At 36.7% G+C, this 22,750-nt stretch overlaps 1 pseudogene across 1 annotated transcript; it reads left to right on the top strand.

Annotated features, from left to right (window-relative positions):
- The first annotated feature begins 473 nt into the window (after nt 1–473).
- On the top strand, nt 474–20,493 carry LOC103720718 (uncharacterized; annotated as a pseudogene). The gene is made up of 9 exons (XR_015968185.2): nt 474–819; nt 1,483–3,626; nt 3,722–3,844; nt 3,938–3,995; nt 8,888–8,991; nt 9,105–9,207; nt 9,303–9,598; nt 16,632–16,948; nt 17,013–20,493. The product of XR_015968185.2 is annotated as an uncharacterized LOC103720718 (transcript).
- Nucleotides 20,494–22,750: the final 2,257 nt, after the last annotated feature.

Genomic DNA, 22,750 nt, shown 5'->3' with positions numbered 1-22,750 from the left:
TCTCCAATTGGATGGATCCACACCAGGACTTTGAGCACATCCAGATTTCGGTATGGTTCCTATCCAATTCTTGGATGGATTTGGGCCCTTTTGGGTTATATATAAATAAAGATCTAGATTCAAATTATCAAACCCCTCAACAAGCCTGGCTTTTGGATCTGGAAGTATCCGGATTCTACCTGACCCAATCCGACAGCACGGCCGTGTCAAAGTTAGAATTAGGGGTGGCAAAATATGACCCGACCCGCCAAATCGGCCCGTATTCGACCCGCCATAAATAGGTTTGGGTTTGACCTAAACATATTTGGATGGTAAACAGGTTAACCCGTTTGATCTGTTTATTAATTGGATCGGATATGAATTTTAAGACATCTGATCCGTTTAACCCGTATAATCTGCTTAATTGTTGGGCTGATAAATATGGGCCACAGGCCCACAATCCACAAAATAAGGCCAGACTAGCCCAACTCCCCGCCTCGGCCCAAAACCACGACTTCTCCTGTTCTCCTTAGGGTCAGGGACTTAGGGTTTGCCGTTTGTGCGCCGCCCGAGTTCTCCTCCAGTTCGGCAGTTCCCCTCTCCTCTCTAGCTCTCTTCCGGAACTCAAGACCTCCCGAGCCCTCTCCTTCAGACCTCCGCCTCCGCCCTCTCCTTCCCCTTGTCGTCGTTGCCGACTACTTCCGCCTCCCCGTAGACGGCGACCACGGCGGCTCGATGGATCCTGGGATTTCTTTGGCTTCCGCCTCCCGTCGCCTTCCCTCTCCCTCTTCTGTTCGAAGTCTTCCGTGCGTGCGAGGTCGGATCCTCTGCTCTACCGAGGTAATCGATGAATGCTTTCGATTCTCTCATCTAGTTTTTTTTTTTTTTTCAATTATCTCTCAGATCTGATACGGATCATCCCTCCTTGCGTTTATTTCTTCGATTTCTAGGTTTTTTTTTGTTGTTCTCTTTTCTCCTGTGTTCTAGGTCATCGGTCGATGCAGTAGGGTTTATGGCTTTATAACTTATAAGCGATTCATTTTGGTATAATTTCTGGTCTTATTTTCTGTGCGAAGTTGATGATTTCAGTATTATTTATTTGTTCTTCGGGCATTGGTTCTTCACATCTTCTCCTAGATGCCGATATCTTTTTTTTTCCTTTTTTGTGGGCTTTCGACTATAATATGATGTTAGGGTTTGGGGTTTACGGTTTTGGTTTCCATTTGATTGCACAAGTCCCCTTTCTTCTTTCTTGGCATGTTTTCGGACCTTTGTATTCCAGGTCATCGGTCGATGCAGAACAGACAATGAGCCTTTCGAGGTTCTTTTCCTTATCCTCTGCATTTCTATGCTTCTCTCATTTTCTTGTGCTGGTGAAAAAGATGCGGAAAGATTTTGGCCTTGTTTCCTGGAATTTATTTAATTTGTTTTGCATGGTTTGGGCCTTCTTTGCTTTCTAAATAGATTCTCCATTGGCAAATTTATTTTTATTTGGTGTTGCAGACGGCGATGCAAAGATTCACCCAAAAGATTGTGCTGCTGATCATGCATATGTGAACTGGGCTGCTAAAATGGCGGTTGGTATGGGAACAGGTGTCCCCTGGGTGATGTGCAAGGGGGAGGATGCCCCAGATCCAATGGCAGGAAGACTTGTTCTTTCCTCCCTACATTTTTTTGTGCCTATATGTCTTACAAGCAAAGTTATATTGAAGCTAGGGTCCATTACCTCTGCTGGCTAATTAAGGTGGTTTCTTGGTCTTGTTCTCCATGATCTGATGGAGGTGTTTTTCTCATTTAGTTGCTAATACACCTACTGTGCTCACTATTGGTTCCACATGATATTATTTGCTGCACTCGCAGTGAGGCACATCTATTTTGTGTATATACAGAGAAATGGGAGACTCATTAGGCCACTGCAGGGGAACAATGGGATATGAGGTGTCTGGATTTTTCCTTCTATTTTTCTTAACCAAGTTCTAATATCATATGTTTAATTTTTCTCTCATCTACATGTCACCTGACTTTTTTTTTCCTGTGCACCATTTTACATCTTGTTATGTCTTCTGCAGGCAGAGAAAATAGGGCTTGACTGTATGGATGTTGAAGCACTAAAAAAAATGAACAAAAATAAGAAGCTGGTCAAAAAGATTGCTAAGAAGTACCATGCTTTCCTAGCATCAGAGGTGATCATGTATATTGACATTTGTTCTATGTGAAGCAGATAGTATTTTCGGGCTATTCCATATGTAATATGATTTGACTTGTATTTCTTGTCTTTGTAAAGATTAAATGCTTTTTAAATATTGCTGGTACTAGATGAATGAACAAATAACTTGTATTCCTTATGTTCAACTTTTTGTAAAGATTGAATGCTTTTTTAATGTCAATGATGTTGGGACAAGATTTTTATAATGTTTTCTACATTTACCTTATTTTTTTTCTTGTGCTGCTTAATGTAGTATAAAACAGGTTGGGTCGGGTTGGGTTAGGCTAAGGCCTAAGGCTAAGAGCCTAAGAGATTACTTATTTATTAAACAGGTTAAACAGGTTTGGTTAGGCAGGTTAAACATTTTCAAACAGGTTAAACGGGTCGGGTTAGGCAGGTTAAACAGGTTGGGTTGGGCATGTTTAATAGGTCTAAACAGGTTAAACGGGTCGGGTTGGATAAACAGGTTAAACAGGTCGGGTTGGGTTGGGCAAACAGGTTACCTGTTTATTAAACAGGTTAAACGGATCGGGTCGGATTATCTGTTTATTAAACATGACAGGTTCAGGTTGTAATTTCTGACCTGTTTAATAAACAGGTTGGGTTCAGGTTTATGATTTTCTGACCCAAGTTGCATGTGTCCCGACCCGTTTATGACCCAACCCGACCCAATTGCCACCCCTAGTTAGAATCCCCTAAAAATTTAGAAAATCCGCACGGGATCCGTTTAAGCCATTGCTAGCCCTACCACTAAAATACCAAGAGAGGCGAGTTCCTGAGCCTAGAGCAAGCTAAATGGCCGCCTCCGAGACCTCCTCATCCTCCGAGTCCGAAGACCGGAGACGAAGCCGCCGGGATGGCCGGAAGTCCCGGTGCGGCGGTGCCGCCGATTCCAACACCCGGAACAGCCGCGACAAGCCTTTATCCGGCGGTGCTGATTCTAGGGGTCCTCCCAGAGACGAAAGTAAGCACCGCGATGACGGTTGCAGCCGCTCCGGTAACGAGGGTTCCGATTCGAATGTCCAAAGGAAGAGGCGGAGCTCGAAGGACGATCGCCGGGGCCGCCGGCATGCTGATTGGTGGTGTATACATCCCTTCGTTCAGGATGGCACAGATGATGTGGGAGGTACAGGACAAGAGCAGCGAGGCCTACCAGAGACTCAGTTGGGATGCTCTTCGGAAGGGCATTAATGGACTCGTGAACAAAGTCATTGCCACCAACATCAAGAATATAATCCCCAAGCTTTTCTCAGAAAACTTAATTCTTGGGCGGGGCCTATTCTGCCGGTCATGTATGAAATCACAGATGGCGTCACCTGGATTTACAAATTTATTTGCTGCGTTAGTTGCTGTTGTGAATACCAAGTTCCCAGAAGTGGGTTTACTTCTATTGAAAAGAATCGTGTTACAACTCAAAAGGGCATATAAACAGAATGACAAGGTTTGTATTTGTGTTCCTCAGCTTTCAGTTGCCGCTGTCTTTTAATTAGGAAAGGACGATGTTCTAATATATTTGGTGAATATTTTTGATGTCAGCCTCAATTACTCGCTGCAACAAAATTTATGGCTCATCTTGTGAATCAACAAGTAGCCCCTGAGATTATTGCATTAGAGCTTCTAACGGTGCTGTTGGAAAACCCCACTGATGATAGTGTAGAGGTAAAGTTTTCTTTTATAAGTGTTTTCATCATGCTAAGTTTAGTCAAACCATCCTTGTGTGTACATCTTCTATTCTTGTGCAAGTGGCTGTAGGTTTTGTTAAAAGAACGTGGAGCATTGCTTCAAGATTTCTCCCCTCAAGGTCTCCATGGTGAGTTGGATTTAGTTTTTAGTGCAAATTGTAATTTTATTTAGCTGATGTATGCTTGGGGCATTTTAGCTTGATAATTTGATTATGCTCTATGGTTTGTTAAATTTGTGGAAGTTGATTATTTAGCTGTTGTTGACCACCTACAAAGATGTGCTTATACGTACATGCATTCACACACATATATACATATATTTTTATGTTGAGGGTGGATGTAGATAGGTATCATCTAAATAGCGATCCGAGTTTAAAATATATGTGACGAACATCTACTTTTACAAATAAAAAAACCCTGGTCTTATGTGTTGTTCTTGTTTATGTTCCTAGCTTCCTAAAGCTTGATTTGAAAAGAGCTTTTCTATAGCTACAAACTACAAATTCTGGTTTGTTAAAGAGTTACCGAGGAAGTGAAATTTCAAGCCAGTTGAATAATCCTTATTGTACTGGGAGCTTTGGATTGGCAAAATTTCAAGCATTGCTGTAGAAAGTTTCCAAATATTGCTGTTTGATACAAAACTCTCTTTGAGGGCAACAAGATTCATGTAATTGTTAAAATTTTATTAGGAGCGAAATTTGTTAAAAAGATGCAAAACGGCTTGCAAATAAAGCTATGTGGTGTACGATAATCTATATGACAGTTTAGGTTCAAAATAAGGTGAGTATGAAATTTATAAAATAGCTAAAGATACTGATTGAAGTAGATGAATTATGAGTGAGGGTAGTGAAAAATGTGAAATCTAAAAAAAAAGATGGAGTCATTATTTCTAAAAGATTTTAAATGGGATTCTACTACAGAAATTTTTATCGAAGAAGTGCAGTTAGGGAGGAGGCAACATTCTATATGTATAATCCATAAGATAGTAGTGGAGATAGCTGAAAAGAATGCCAAATGCTAAGACAATAAGACCTAGATGAAACACCTATAGAGATTGGGAAAATCATAGGAAATATTGGGTTAACTTGGTTTATTAGCTTATTTAACAAGTTTCTGAAAAACAAGAAAACTCCAAATGATTGGAGGAGAAGTCTGTCATAAGAGTAAAGGTGATGTACAAAATTGTTCGAATAATTGAGGAATTAAGCTTAGGAGTACCATAATCATAACCCTAACAACTTGTCCTTTTTTAGCTATTTTGAATCGGTTTTATGGATCCTCATTTATCGAGAATTCCAATTTAGGGCCACCTCTGACATTATGAGTCACTCTATGAAATTGTGGAGAAGGGTAATTGAACAAGGATTAAGGAAAAAAACAATAATTTCAGACAATCAATTTGGGTTTATGCTTGAAAAGTCAACATCGGAGTGGCTTTTTACTTAGGCAGTTGGTGGAAAAAATATAGAGAAAAGGAAGAACTTTATATGTGGTGCTTATTAACTCAAAGAAAGCTTATAATAGAGTACCAAGAAAAGTAATTTGGTGGGGTTTAAGAAGCAATATTGTACATAAATGGTGTATGGAAATAATTGAGAATATATATGCTGTAGCATCGAAGAGTGTTAGGAATTGTTGTGGTACAAGTGTGTTTCCAATCACAATAGACTTGTACCAAGGATCAATACTAAGCTCATACTTTTTTTGCACTAATTATGGTTGAACCTACCGCTAATAAGCAAAATGTATTATGGTGTTGAGAATATAATGTTGATTAATGAAAAAAGAACTAGGTTAAATACTAAATTGAGCTTATGGAATGGAGTTTTAGAGGATCGAGCATTACAAATCGAGAGAACAAGGACAATGTATATGGAATGTAAATTTGGTGTGAATGGAAATGAAGGTGAGATTACAATCGAGATTGATGGATTAAGAGATATCACCAAGTAATTGTTTCCATGATTAACATCTATTATACAAATTAATGGGGAGATATGAATAGATATAGGTAATAGAATTAGAGCTGGTTGGATGAAGAGGTGTATATGGAGTATTATGTGATCCACACATGCCTTGGAAATTTAAGGGAAAAGTCCATGGAACAACGACAAGGCCTGCAATGCTGTATAACTTGCAATGTTGGGTAATAATGATAGTTCATAAGTAGTGCAATAGAGATGAGAATGTTAAGATAGATCTTTGGTAAAACTAAAAAGGATAGATTAAGAAATTAATATATAAAAGGGCTGGAGAAGTTGCCGTGTATTAAGGACAAGGTGATGGAAAATCATTTGAGATGGCTTGGATGTGCATAATGAAGATCTAAGGAGGCTCCATTAAGAAGAGGTATTTTAATTTTTGTGTGGAAGGTTGTAAGAAAAAGAGGGGAAGCTCTGAGGTAACCTAGATGGAGGTTATGAAGAAGGATATGGAGAAGCTAAGAATAACATCACAGATAGTTCTAAATAGCAATACTTAGCGAAGGTCCATAAAGCCAAATAGTTGGGAAGAAGGTTGGATGGTTATGATTATGGTATTTAATCTTCAATTCAGATCTGTAAAGTAGTCATAGTCTGATATACATATTTGGTATAAAGTTTTAAGTTAGGATATTGATCTCTATTGTCGAACTATTGCCTAAATAAGTTTTTGTTGACATTCAATACCACTAGAATATGTGTTGGTGGTTATTTCCTCTTTTCTCTTCATTGCTTTACTCTTCTTGCCATCCTTGCTTCAGTTAGTATAACAGCTTTCACCATTGCAATCCAAAAGAGTTGATGTTGCATGTTTAGATAAAAAGGGCGGACCGATGCATGAGGTTTCTGCCGTTCTAGGGTTTGTGGAGGGTCAGATGTACACAATCTTACCTTCACATGTGGAACATTGTCTTCGTATTTTGAACCCTTGTCACCCAAGCCACAAGGGAGCGACTTTATTGTTGCACCAAAGATCACCCTCATGTTGCACGCTAGATCAAGCTGCAAAAACATTGCATTGTTTGAGGAAATGCTCAATTATGTGGAAGGAAGTTCTTTTTGGCAATGAGATAACCGTAATTCAGTTTTCTTATAAATGTATTCTGTTGTATAGATATAGTCTAAATCATGCAGTGTGCTTAAACCTTCATTCTTACTATGGATGCTGTATTTGTACATATGGCCATATGGAGTCCACATGCATTTTCTTATCTTATCTAGGTCTTCTGTTTTTGTAATCAACCTCTAATATTTTCTTCTATTCCAGTCATGTTTGTGATGACAAATAAGCCAATATGTTCGCTATGTTTGTTCCCACTTATTCCCTTGTTAGGTCTCTGCAAGATGATAAATGGGTTTCCTTCTGCTATATTTGTGGATTATTATGCTCATGTTACCCAGTTTTTTCCCCCACTTTCAATCCAAATAAGCATTTGTCATTTCCATTTTTTCTGTACGATGTATTCCTAAACTATTCATGTCACGACAAAGGCCCTAGCTAGGGTATGCTATAGTTAACTACAATGAAGACCCAACCAGGCTTTCCAAATCCTCCATCTGGTGGTTGATCTCTTGGTTAAATAATGTTTCTACATATATTGGGTAGGACTTCCATAATTATATTTTTATTCAAGGTTGGAGTATCATACATGTTTGCCATGTAGCAGACCACCCATTTGTTCTTGGTTTTGTGGGATCTAGTCCAACATTTAGTATGAGCACAAATGGATAACAGCTTGACCACGCTACCTTTCACTTTGGTAGGAACTTAGAATTTATACATTTAAGTATTCAGCAGGAACCATCTCTACAATTATTATTGCTCTGCCATGAGCGTGACCAAATCCTGACCAGAAAACAGCAGACAACAAGATTTGACCTTGGGGGATTTAATTTGATCAACTTTGTTCTCCATATAGTCGCAATTTTTTTCTTAGTTTGATCCCAACCCTTTTTCTACTACACTAAATGACCCCTCACTATGTACCTATTAATGCAATATGTTAAGTAATGTCATGTCTAGAAGTTCTTATTTGAAGATTTAGAGTATTATCCTATTTGCTAGATACCTGAGCTCCACATACTGAGGTTTAGATGCAAGCATATACTTTTCAGATGCTAGAGACTCGATTCAAGTATAAAACCAGCTGTTAGCTCTAGTGTCTGGTTTTACTGATATAAGTGGCTTGCTGGATCTAGTTTTTGCTACTGCAGCCTAACACATGTTAACCTATGTGTTAAGCTATGTGAACCACTTCTCAAGGGAAGTCTTGTGTGACACTGGAAAAAATTGCTGGCATGCCATATACTTGTCTGATATTTATAACAAGACATCCAGGTGTAACTAATAGTTGTCTCTATTAGTTGCTGAAATTTGTCTTCAGTATATTTATGGAGCTTAGTTAAACCTTTTACAGCTAGTTGATTGATTTTGTACAACTAGACAACTTATAATTGGTGTTTTTGCTCTTCCATCCGATATTTTTAACTCATCATAGGTGATTTTCCTTTTCCATTCAGCATTTTATATAAGAATGGTGCAAATAAGTGAATGTCTTGTTGTGGAAGTTATCATTGTGGTATCCTTACAAATATGATTGTTTGATCCAACATTCGATAGTTTGGCAACCATTTTTTGCCTCATATTCTGCTGACATATGTAAATGCATAATTATTTGGGCATATCTAGGTTGACATGTATAATTTTGTTAAGGGTTCACTTTGCCGTAAAGAATAATCTTTGTTGTGTTTAGGAGGATATAAATAACTGTTCAGATTTTAGAGCAGCACTTTTGAGTCCTCAGACTACACAATGCTACCTATGTTTAGTTTTGTAATCATCTGTATCTGATGTATGCATCCCTATTCGTTAGCATCTGCAACACCCAATTGCACTTAACTGTACTGTACAAAAGTTCCATAGCCCATACTGTTGCTATTTGATGAGCATTCTTTGTTGTATTATTGGATACAAGAGGTAATGCAAGCAATACATCTACATTTCTCATGGTTAACTTTTATATTTCTCAATCTTGCAGGTATTTTTGAACGTTTTAGGGGAATACTTCATGAAGGAGGGATAGATAAATGAGTTCAATTCTTCATTGAAGGCATTTTTGCAATAAGGAAAGCCAAATTTCAGGTATGGTTGAACTTTCTGTAGGTATTGTCTTGAATTATGCATGTCTCTATATTGTTTATGTCAAAGTGTATGATTCACTCAATCATTTTATATGGTTTCACATCGATATTCAGGGATTTCCAGCTATCCGCCCAGAATTGGATCTTGTGGAGCAAGAAGATCAATTTGCCCATGAAATATCCCTGGAAGATGAAATAGATCCAGAGACAAATCTTGGTATTCAATTAATTATAAATTTTCTTTTATGTTGTGGTGATTTGCCACATAGGCTAATATATTGCAAGTTTGTTATTCTTTTGTTCGACTGGCAGATGTTTCTAAGCCAAATCCAAAATTTCTGGATGATGAGAAGGCTTATGAAAATATTAAGAAAAGTATCCTTTGGATGGAGTCTTCTGAAGATGAAGAAGGGTCTGATGTAGCTTCAGATGATGAAGAGGAAGAAGAATCTAAAGAGGAGGAAGCAGAGGAAATGGAAATAAAAGATGAGATGGAGACAAATCTTGTTAATTTACGGAGAGCTATTTATCTCACAATCATGTCAAGTGTTGATTTTGAGGAGGCTGGTCATCAGCTGTTAAAAATCAAACTTGAGCCTGGTTAAGAGGTAAGTAATAAAATCCTTACTCTTCACTTGCAGTAGTTTATATTGACTGCTAGTAGATTAGTTATTTTTGTACCTTCTAAAGCTTGTCAAAGGTGGTCATGTTTTTATTGGCTGCATTATATGACTTCATTATATGATTTCTGAGAAAAGAATGGCTAATTTAATTGCTGTAGGCTTAATATAGATGAATATTTTGAATTTTATACCATCCTGTCAGTGGCTTCAAATCATATCATGTTTTCTCATCTTCTATTAAAATTTAAAACGATAGCTGCTTCAATGTTTTGTAGTATTGTCTAGTAATATCTATTGTAAAATAGCTGAATGTTTCCAATGCTGTCTGATTTCTGGTACATTTTATCTTGTATCCTGTACGCATATGTTGGAATTTGGATTGGCAATAAACCATTGATCCCAATTTTGGAGAATGTGCTTGCTTGCTTCAGTGTTGATAATGAAGTTTGAAACTGTTGACTCGTAATTGGTAAAAATAGTTGGAACATGATATGATATAATCATTTATGAGGGGATATATGGGACAATTTTAATGATTTTAATAGCTGATGAAGGGCAAAAACATTAATTCTGCAAAAATTAGAACACTTGTTGAAGGGAAGGAATTATTTATGTGATAATGCCATTTAAAGCAAAATTGACTATGTTAAACTTACTTTAAAGTAGCGCATACTGTGCTGTTATCTAATCCTTTTATTATGCCGATTTGCCAAGCCAACTGTTTCTATAAATATATGGTCAGGATGCCTTTCTGCTGCATTTTTGATCATATTGGATAAATGTATGAAAATTAATAGGCAAGCTTGATACTTGCAAACCATTGTTTGATTCAGAAAATGCAACGTAAATTATAGATTCTCTTTGAAATGAATTATAGTATTTGAATTTTCGTGGATTAATTAAATTAAAACTCATTGGTGCCTTTTCTCCCAAAATACCCCTATCAAATATTTTACTCTCAAAAAAAAATTCTGTGCATAGTATTAATTGATTTTCATAAGAAAATTTCAATGCAACACCATAATAATAATAATAATAATAGTAATAATAATAAAATAAAAATTAATAATAGAATTAATTGATAAACCAAGAGAAAGATCTGTGATAATGTTATTTATGACATATATATTCATCTAAGAAGTCAGGAGCCAAAGATGGTAACCCATCCCTACATGTGTCAAAGACATTTTATTAAAATTTAGAAAGGATAAAAAAGAAAGCTTACTTTAGTTACACCTTAAAAAATGGAAGAACAAACATGCTTTTTTTTTTTTTTTGAGGACATGAAGATTATGTTTCAGTTAATAGCTACGATAAAGAGTGGAAACCTTGCCTCATCATTTAGTTGTTTCCTGTTCATAACATTTGATATTCTCAATTTCTACTTAGAATAATATTTTAGGATATAAATTTTCATGCCAATTTATCTACTTATTCTGTGAATAATGACATAATTAAAAAACCATATTATTTTATCATCATTGTATGTTATTTCTTGATATAACAGCTAACAGCAGCTGATATAAGAGCCAATTTTTCATTCCCAAAAATCTAGTTTAAATGAGCAAATAACAACTGTTGTTTCTATTATAAGGAGAAAAAACTATTGGAATGGGGACTGTTATTTAATCATATCAGTATTTGTTAGAACCTTACTTAAGGTGCTGTGTTAAGCATTATGGAACATTCCTTGTAATACTCAAGTGTGCATAATCAAAAGTTTTAATTTGACCCAACAAATCCCTCACATCTAGAACATCTGTATTCTTAAAAGGAAAAAATGTATTAAATAACCATATAATATAGTCTGCAAAAGTCATGAATACATGGAATGGTTTTCGGGTGGTGTTGTTAGAACATGTCGGCGTTGTAGAAACCTTGGTTAAGATGTTATATGAAAATTTATCTAATGGCTCTTGCAATACCTGTGTTTATAATCATAAATGGCAGTTCACACTCATTAAACTCATGGAGCCCAAATAATCTGCAGCTTGTTAAAACCATGCAACCTCCCCTCCAAGTGCCCCCAACTGAAGTAGGAAATAAACAAAAAATTCTTTCTAGCTTATGTAAGAGATAAAGAGTATCAAATTATCCACCCTTGCTATTCATAAACTAACAGAGTTCAAAATATCAACCCTGGTTAACAATCAAGTTAGCAGGACCAACATATAAGTGGGTTGCTATTATTTATTCCCATGTAAAATATGATTGAGCATATATACTCTTATTCCAAGGTCCATGTTTAATTCATGAATTAGATGTACTATTTAATTCTAGATTGATTTTTTTTAATAAATTGATAGAGATGCATTTAGTTCATTACTGGATTTTGGCATACTTAACCTATTGCACCCGCACTTTTCAGGTTAAAAATTGCAGGTGAAAATGTGGAATTAAAAGGATGAAAATTTAACAGTTTTAAATCATTTGATTGTCATGCAAACATTTTTAAGCTGTAAGTCTGTAACCCAATGGATATTCCTCTCTTTTATTGGGAAGTGGTTCCATATTCAAATGTCAAATGTGCCCCAAGGTCTTCTAGAAGAAAAAGAGACTATTATATTGAAATTCCTTTAACCACATTATTTGAATTTCATTGTTAAATTTAATATTCATTCAATATACATGAATAAGAATGTGTGCTACAACATGTTATGATTAAGGATAACAAATCTTAACGAAAATATATTCTCAGATAGTTTGCCTCTAGAACTTATCAATTTTATGCTTTATCTGAGAAAGCTGTACTGCATACTGTAGCATGTGAAATCGTGGATAGATATGCATCATAATGAGCTATACTCATTAATGCTAAGTTGATAAATGTCAGAACATAATCCTTAGACGTGTCTGAATTTTACCAAAAAGAAATTTAGGACGACTTCATATGGGCCACATGGCACTACATGAACTCTTGCGTTAATCCTATTATTGCAAAAACAGAGGAAAGAATAATGAAGGCTTTATCCGATGAATAAATTATTCTAGCCTTGGAATAACTATTCGGTGTTCCTGTTTTCTGGAAGTGTTTGGCCAGCAGAAGGCTTACAACACTTATCTCTCTATTGATTCCAACCTAAGATAGAAGTAGATCAAGGTTAGTTTGAGTTACTGCTTAATCCAAATTTTGGTTAAACTGAAATTGTGCCAAAATTTTAGTCTAACCAAACCACTTTGTAGCCCTAACTCTAGATGGTTGAGATCTTACAAAGTGTTATTTTTGGTAGAATAAAGATAGTTCTGTTCGAAGTTAGAAAGCACTAAGAGTTTTATTGTATTCCTTCTTGTCATAACTGAAACTTACTAATGTACTTGTTTGAATGATCACATATAATATAGAAATTGGACCGTTAGCTAAAATCATGACATAAAACATTTATTTAAGATGAAGAAGAAAAGTTCGATAATGCTTCTTGTTTGCAAGCCAGATGAAGAAGCTAGGCTAAGGACATGTGATAGTAAACATTAACACCATCCTAATGTTATATAGAAATTCAGTAGCACTAAGTTTTTTTTAATATACTAGAGTACCTCTAAGATAACCTACTTCCGTTGGCCCAACCAAACAACCGGGACATATGATTTTGCGTAATGAAACGTAACACCATAATCTTAGTGGGATATTGCCTTTGTTTTTCATTGTAGATAACATTCTTATTTGAGGAACATGGCTCACCACCCTTTTTTTTGTCGTTGGAAGGAAAAAGTTTCAGAAATAGCCTTGACTGCTGGGATTGCTTGTCTTTTCTCATCGGTTCACATAAGAGTAAAATATATAGAAGTATAACAAACAGATGGTGTCCAAGTGGTATGAACTGAGCAGAATTGGCTTCTAACAGTTGTTTTTGTCTTTACCCATTTGAACATTCTAACAGTGTAATAGGAAAGTACAATTTATCCAAGTGGGACAGGCAAAAGGTGGCAGGGCTTCTGTAGTGTAGACATAAATATAAGAGGCAGCAAATTTTATAGAAGGATGTCTGAAGTTATAAAGGGAAAATTTACTCAATCTGCCACCTCAAAAGAAGTCAGAACAGCAGTAACTGCTTTATAGGACAAGAAATCATTTTCTTTAAAGTTGTAGAGATATTGATGAAGACTATAAACTCGATGGTGGAAGCTTAACTTTGATCATTGCATTTCTCTTGGTGTTGCTTCATACAAAGATTCGAGTAGAGCTTTCAAAACAATTCTGTTAGCTTTTCCTCCCTGTTTCTTGTGCTACTTCTATTTTCCCTCTTACAGGAAGAGTAAACCTTTTGGATATTCAGACTAGAACTTTGACTCTTCTCTGTAGTGTTTTAAGTCAAATGAAACATGCATTCTTTTCCTGAGAAACGCATCATGGACTTGTATATCACAATTATATAAAGAAATCAGTCCAAGGAACTAATGTAACATAGGATAAAACAATCTCAGAGGCTAAAACAGAGACAAGAATTTTCACTGTGAAAACTTATTAATCTTGACCATCAGCACCAGCACCTGTAAGCAGAAATTAATAGCAAGTTTTTAAATAATGTGTTATCCCGTATATAACGGACCACCACCGAAACTGTTATCGACTGTTATAACAGTTATTACAGTTGTTATTTGTCTCAAAAAGCAACTTTCAAATTTTAATATTAAAATAATCACTGAAATAATGGCCTATATAATGGTATCATAATGGGAAATAACAGGAAAAATAGTGGTGTTATCCTTCCCTTCACTTTTCATCAGATAGAATGGTATTATTTTTTGGGGGACTGTACAATTACCTTTTTTCTAGGAGGGTGGGGTCGGCAATTTTAAGGCAAAAGATTTAAATGTTGAATATATATATATATATATATATATATATATATATATATATATATATATATATATATATATATATATATATATATATATATATATATATATATATATATATAAAAGAAGGTGCAGGTTAAAATAACAGTCGTTATTTGTATTAGAACAAGAAATAATGGGAAATAACAGAAAATAACAGAAATAACAGAAATTATAATTTTTCCATGATATTTACCTCAGTAATGTAATAGAGGGTTGGCTGAAACAGTTATCAGTTAGAATACCATTATTGTAAACCATGATTAGTGGTTAATGCTTTATGTGAAATTAAAATATAATTATGGGATGTGAAAACAATCCATAACTGTAAGTTTTGTTTAGTAGACTAATTTTTATGCTGTAATAATTATCAGACTGTTGCTGTGAATCACTGTGACACAGGTACATCTGAACCAATACCTGTTTCTATGCAGCTGTTATGGAGCATGCACCCACTCAATGCGTTAGTAACCTTCTAATGTACTACATATTCTATGGCACGGTATAATGTAGATTGACAAGTCAATATTTGAGCATGTAATCAAGCCACAAGTGCCATTTTATATATTTTGGGAGGGTTATACACAAGCACGAACAACATATGGATAAATGGGTTAACATTATAGAAGGCTTATATGCTAATTACACATATATATCTTTTCAACATATGTCGTAACATTAACAATTTCTTGGGCTAATGGCTTGCATACATGCATTTTGAGGCGTGATTAGTCACGATTGAATCTAAAGCAAGCAACACCACCTTATGCTTTAAAGTTGTAATGAATTTTTATGGCGTTTGTTGTTCTCTAGGGGGAATACCTTTGGTGGCAAATTGTGCTAAATTTTCTGTTGTTCAAGAGTCCAAGGTTTGCTGAACCGGCTGGTACATTTGCTGAACCGGCCTGTACCAACTGATTCAGCCCGTATTGAACCGGTACCGCCCCTGACTGGTCTGGTATAGTCTTAAAATCGGTTTCGAGCCGGTTTGTACCGGTTGCCGTGCCTGTGTGCGCTGGACAGCGCGCTCGCACGGGCGCGTGCTGGCAACTGCGCCCGCGTGGGGTTCCCCGCGTTGGGAACGCGTCCGTGCGCGGTTCCCTGCTCTGGAGACCATGCCTGCGCGGGGTTGCGCACCCGCGCGCTCGGCTTGCGCCCATGCGCGATTCCCTGCGCAGGGAACTGCGCCCGCGGCCGGTTCCCCAGCAGGAAATCGCGCCTGCGTGGGCCATTTAATATCACAGAGTGGGCATTTAACGCGTCCGCGCGTTGTTTTTTTTTTTTTCCGTCCGCTGCTTTGTTGGCTGGTTTGGTACCGTACCGGTACCGGTGCCCACTGGTACATCGGTACGGTATGGCAAAACTTGGTTAAGACAGTTTCATTCTTATTTTCGAGATGTATTTATCTAATTGATCTTAATTTTTGTGGTAAATTCCACATCCTATATTCTCCTTCGTTTTAGTTTACCCTATCCTCTCTTTTTAATCTTTTTTTATACCATCGGGCTCATTGCGCGCATTATGTTTGCATTAGATGAGAATCCTTAGGTTGGCATGGCAGTGCTAGGGTGGATAAATCAAGAAGGCTGCACTTTGAGTTATTTACTGCCACAGTAACTAGATGGAGCATCAACAAGGAGCCTAGGTGATCTGACGAGGATAGTGAAAAGGATATTGAAAATGCCAGCGTTAATGGAGTGATTGTCAATAGGAATTTGGACAAATGCTCGAAAATGTTTCTAATTTTTGATTGATCTTGGCACATGGGATCCTATGGATGAAGATGCGGTCTCTATGGACTGCATAGAATTTCATTCAGAGGAGGAACCATGTAGAGTTCTTATTCAAACAAGCATTGGTCAATTATTTTTAGATTTTCAGTCCATGAGACACAGTATGGGATCTGTAGTAGGCAAAACGATCCCCCATTTTTAATTCATAGAAACCTATAAAAATATGATTTATGTTAAATGATTATTATTATGAGTCTGATCTGGCTTGTTTCTATATTTTTCACCTTGTTTTTTGAGAGAAATACTTTTTGCCTTGTTATTTGCATGCATTTTTATTTTTTCCTCTGTATTTCCATCAAATATTTTGTTTGTTTTTTAAAGTAATGAAATGAATTATCAAACTTGCATCCCCTATTTACTCCTCCATTATTCTTTTGTTTGCACTATAGATGGAATTATGCATAATGCTGCTCGAGTGCTGCAGCCATGAGAGAACATATCTTCATTGTTATCAGCTTCTAGGAAAACGGTTTTGCATGATCAATAAAGTCTACCAGGAAAACTTTGAGAAATGCTTTGTGCAACAGTATTCCATGGTACATCGACCTGAAACTAATAAACTACGTAGCGTGGCTAAGTTCTTTGCTCACTTACGTGGAACTGATGCAATCCCTTGGTATGTTCTAGCTTATATATGCTCGACGGAGGAGGACACGACTTCATCTTCTCAAATTTTTATAAAAATTCTCTTCCAGCTATATATCCAGTGTTATGGAATTCTATTTCTTCATTATCTTATTGATGCTTCTAAATTTAAAATAACGTGTAAGTTTAATACAGGAATTGTCAGAGCATCTCGGCATACATTTGCTTAATGAGCGTCTAAATGATCCGACCATGCAAAATCCATTTGAGTCTATTTTCCCCAGGGATAACCCAAAAAACCCAAGATTTTCCATCAGTTTTTTCACATCAATTAGACTAGGTGGCATTACGGAGGATTTGAGAGAATATTTGAAAAATATGCCTCGCCTCATAATGCAGTAGCAGAAATCTGTGACGGATTCAGATGAAGAATCTGAAAGTTATGAAGAGTCGAGTTTAAGTAGCTCTGGCTCTGAATCAGGTTCTGAGTCGGAGTCGGAACCAAGTTCTGAAAGTGATGGAAGGCACAGTAAGAGAAGGAAGAGGAAATGATGAAACATTTTGAAGTCTCGAGTCCCCTATGTTGTCCTCGAGTATATTTTTGATTTTAGAGGTATTCAATGATCTTGTAAACAGTAATGAACCGTCATTTTGTAGACTCAAGATGCTTTTCTTTTTCTGTTAACGATAGGAAAAGCCACATCGTACCAAAAAAAGGAAAAGCCACGTACAAAGAACACTTGGCTAAAAACAAATATATAAATATCAGCTTTCTGGATATGGAAGTAGGCATGCAGAGTTCAGTCATATCATCATGCATGAGTTAATTAGGGAAAAGAATAGTGACCTAGAATCATCATTAGAGATTAACTTCCTTGCATAAGAAATTTTGTAGATACGATGCCCTCAAGATTCTTTTTTTCCCTTCGACATTAAAGCTGTTAACAAAATCTCGTAGAGGTGAAGGTTGATTTAGACACTTTTGGCTATGTTAGATTTCCCATCCATGAATTATTAGAGAGAATAATGTAATTCCTTTCAGGCAAAACTTGCTATATCCAAGCTAAAAGGAAGAGCTAAAAAGTAGTGGGGACTTTTTTTTGATGCAGCCTAAAACATTATAAAACATTATTTCCCAGGAAAATGTATGGCCTAAATTACATTAAATCATTCCCTCCATTTTCTCCTATTGCATTCTGTCCTTTTGTGGTTTCAAACGGGACTGCCTATTTTACTTCTTCCTAGGTGGCTGTCTAAACATTTATGCACCCACCTAGGCCATACAAAGTGTTCACCTCCCTGCCTTACCTAGGTAATTGTGGGATTTGATTGAGATCTCTATTATTATTTTTTTAATTTTTTGAGGATCGTGTGTCGAAAGGTGTTAGTTTTGCATCATGAATTTGGTATTCTGTATTTGGTGTTTGCTTTGCATCATAAATTTGGTCTCTGTATTTTGTTCATTCAAATTATTTCTCTTTCGGCAGGGATTAGGAATCAAAGTTGATAATCAGTAATTGGAGGGAAGCTAATGTCCCATTTGAATGGTTTGGAGTACTTCTCTGTCCATGATCTGGAGAACACAAAAAAATTGGAGCAGATGGCCAGTGAATGGTTAGCAGATTTGACTGTTTGAATTAATAGCTGCATTGTGCTTTTGCTGCTGTCATGTTTTAATGATTCTCAGCTGCCATGAATCCTGCTATTGAAAGGATGGTACTAAGACAGTTCTGGCTGTATCCTCTAGGCGCGAGTCTGCTAGCTGTTGGCCAACCCTGCCGCTTGTCTTCCTTCTGTCATGGCTGTGTCTGGCTTGCAGTTTGCCACTGGCAGTAAAGATATTGGATTTATCTTTGGCTAGTACAATCTGGATCTTTCTTTTTCGTCGCAGACTTGTGCAATTATATCGATCATTTCTTGGAGGGTCTGTTTAAGTAATCCAATATTAGTGTAGATGTTGATTGGTGCTGTTTCGATACTCCATGGTCTTGGAATATTCGATAGCCTTAGACTGCGTTTGATTTGGATAGACGGAAAATGGACATGGTAAGAGTGAAGTATGTGAGAATAGTTATTCTAGGAGTTATGCCATTTTTTTTTTTGTTCCACTTTTAAATAGAAAGAGATACCCTTTTTTTGGAATAACTTTTGAGGGATATACTTTTTTTCATTAAAATTAAATGTAGATATAAAATATGTTTTTATGCAAAAGAATAGTTTACTGCATTTTCTTCATGAAACTGTTATGCAGGTACGCAGGTTTGACTGGCATAACTATTTCTTGGCCATGCCTCCTCAAGCATTGTTTGGTAGGTGTAAGAGTTATTCCTAGAATTATACCTAATTTATGCCAGAATCAAAGGAAATTCTAGTATTTTTCCTTTCAGTAATTAAGAATGCCCTTATTGGCACCAAGGGCTCTTTATTCTGTCATTGGAGTTTCCAGAGGTGGACGTTGGAAGATACCTAGGTCCTACCGACTTCTAGGTGTGAAGTGCTGAAATGTTTTGTTTTCCTGAGGGTTGCTTGTTCTGATGGGATTCCCATTCAAACCGCATGTCGGCTCCTCCATTTTGGTGTTGCAAAGCAGAGGTGGTCTCACTTTGAGGTAGGTCAGATTAATTATGAGTCACTAAAAGGCTGACTACAATGACCAGTTTGGATGCTTCTGCTTGGATTTGAGCAGCTAAAGTTTCTTCGTTTTGTGCCGTACACTGGAAGGCTACTAGATGTTGGAATCCATTTAGCAGGTTGCTTAATGTAAGGTGGCGTGGCTGGAACTTGTGTGGGAAGATGTCTCGGGACTATATCAAATATGATCCATTTTCTATTTGCTTCTGAATGTTGCATGCTTTTTGAAACTTATTTGGTGGACTGGTGTTGCCCTTTAGTTTCATAAAGCATCAGCCGTATCCAGAACTTGCTACGTTGCTGCCTTAACGAGGCACCAGAAAGCTGATTACAAGGACCACAAGCGACATTTCTGCTTGGATTTTAGCACCTAAAGTTTCTTGTCGTTTTGTGCTGTACATTAGAAAGCTCTTTCAAGCTAGAAAGATGGGTGGGTGGCATATTGTGTGGGGCCATTTCTTGTCTACGTGCTGGACGCAGAGTCAATTCCAATCCATGGCTCATTTGCTTCCTCACTGCTGCATGCTTTTGGGAGCTTGGTGGATCGCGTTGATGCTCTGTATGATCACAAAGCATCAGTTGAATCGAGAACTTGGTCTCTTTGACACTCTTCAGCATCACAAAGTATCAGCTGAATCCAAAACTAGGCATGCGTAAAAACTGGAGCCCTGAGCCACATTGGTCCACCTGCGTTTGTTGTTCCACGCCTGACGACTGTCACTGGGGAGAACTAGGTGCATTTTGAGCTGCTAATTATAAAATTTGGGATCTACCCAGGCACAGTATGATCATAGGGTATGTCTATCAAAACAAGTCCTGGTACTTGGGCTGTGAACTGCAAACAGGAGCCTTGGACATGGTCATGTGCAAGTCAGTGGGTATCAAACATACATGTTATGCTGACAGAAACCATTATCGACTGTCATGAGAGTGGTAAGGGCTGCTATTTGTCTCAAAAGTATCATGCTATTTTTTTTTTTTGTGAAAGTAGTTGCACAAAATCGCTGTTACCGTGGCATTATAATAGAAAATCAATTTCGGACCATATAATCCTTCTGATTGTCCCAAATATTTTCCTCCAAAATCAATATAATCCTGACCATCCACTTTTTTTTAGATTAAATACATTACGTTCCAGACCGTATAATTGAATTTGAAGGAAAACTGGATGCAAAAAATCTGAATTTTGTAAAGTATTTTACTTAAAGAAATATGCAAGCCAAGAATTACAGTTGTAATTTATGTATAATGGAGCATTATTACGGTAAATAATGTGTTATGATATATAGTTGTTATCTTTTTTCTTGTTATTATACGTATAATAATTTGTTTTGCTGGGGTCAAAAAAACCATTGTAACAATTTATTTTTAAAACTTGCTATTTCAAGGAAGGGGTTTGATGACAAGTCTTTAGAGCAAGTGTCTATTATTTGGGTCTAAAAGAAAGCAAAGAATAGAAAAACAGTGTCCATTATTTTGGAGGCAGAAGCTAAAATACGGGAAACCATTCTCTATCTCTCTCTCTTTTACAAGGTACATGTAAGACCATGAATAGCCTTAGAGCTTGTATGGCATCATTTTTTATGTTTATTTTTATTTTAAAAATAAATTTACAAAAATCGAGATAAAAAATATGTTTGATACTATTATTTTATTTTTCATTTTTTGAGAAGTATTTTTATTATCTTAAGAAAAAAAAGAATTTCTTACTTTAGAAATGAGAAACTTTTTCCACCACTACCTGTAACAACTTAGGACCTCACTAAAAAAAAAACTAGCTAAAAGGTATTATTTGAGTTTCTGATATAGTATAAGTATCCAAGATCTATCCAACAAATAACTGATGTGGGACTAAATATACACCTGCACGGGTCCTCACATACTCCCTCGGTTTAAGCCATGATATTTTGTCAAGCTGTTCAAATCCATTCATCACAAGCACTACGATCGGCTCGTGGTCAACTTTAATGGATTCGTGCTACAGTGACCCCTAGTCCATATAGGTTATGGGTCGGGTTTGCTATGATACCATTTGTTACAACCCAGGATCTCACCTAAAAAAAGTTAGCCGGAATGTATTATTTGGATTTCTTGATTCCGTATAAGTACCCAAAATCTATCTAGCGAATAACCGATGTGGGATTAAACACACGCTTCCACGGTTTCTCTTGTCACAACCCAGGATCTCACCTAAAAAGGTTAGTCGAAAGATTTTTTTTTGGGTTCCTTAGTCATATATAAGTATCTAAAATTTTCTCGGTGAATAGTCGATATGGGACTAAACATACGCCTATATGGGTCCTCATGGTGTAACAACCCAGGACCTCACCAAAAAAAAAGCTAGCCGAAAGATATTATTTGGGTTCCTTGATCTAGTATAAGTACCCAAAATCTACCCTGCGAATAATCGATGTGGGACTAAACACATGCCCGCACGGATCTTCACATACTCCCCTCGTTTTAGTCCTGATGTCCTCGTCAGACTAAAGGTTCAAATCCATTCAAATCTAATCACAAGCACTATGATCGGTTCGTGGTCAGCCTAATGGACCCATGCTGCAATGACTTCTAATCTACATAAGTTATGGGTCGGGCCTGCTCTAATACCATTTGTCACAACCCATGACTTCACCCAAAAAGAGCTAGCCGGAAATTATTATTTGGATTTTTTGATCCATTATAAGTACCCAAGATCTATCAAGCGAATAATCGATGTGGGACTAAACACACACCCGCACGAGTCCTCACACAGGTACTCTCCCATTCAAGCTCTAGCGTTATCATCAAGCTAAGGGTTCAAATCTATTCAAATCTAATCACAACCACCATGATCGGCTCATGGTTAGCCTCAATGAACCAATGCTGCAGTGTCCTCTAGTTCATATAGATTATAGGCCGAGTTCGCTCAGATACCATTATTTGTCATGCCCCAGATCCGGAACATGACATGGCCGTCCTACTGAAGGGTACAACGCACGATAACACGAAGCCAATATTATATTTAGCTTTCAAATCCATCTCAAATATGATAGAATAAATGTAAATTCAATTTCATCATCTATTAAATAAAACTAATATTAGTTCATAGTGTCTAAATCCAAACATAAATACCAAACTCAAAATCCTTACTATTCAAGAAATCTCTAACTACAAATTCATATCAATTGAAGAACTAAAGTTCCGCTCTGCTATATAGATCGCCAAGCTTACTAGTGCGAACTCAAAGCCTGAACCATCCTTTATTCATATTGACCCTATTTATCTGGAGAGAGAAAAAAAAGATAAATGAAAG

The sequence above is a fragment of the Phoenix dactylifera genome, chromosome 8 (genome assembly GCF_051530095.1).
Source record: "Phoenix dactylifera cultivar Ajwa chromosome 8, Ajwa_hap1_PhDact_Kaust_v1.1, whole genome shotgun sequence".
In the NCBI taxonomy this organism is placed as follows: domain Eukaryota; kingdom Viridiplantae; phylum Streptophyta; class Magnoliopsida; order Arecales; family Arecaceae; genus Phoenix; species Phoenix dactylifera.
The sequence above is the reverse complement of the archived record's forward strand: the minus strand, read 5'-3'. Positions and strand labels throughout refer to the sequence as shown.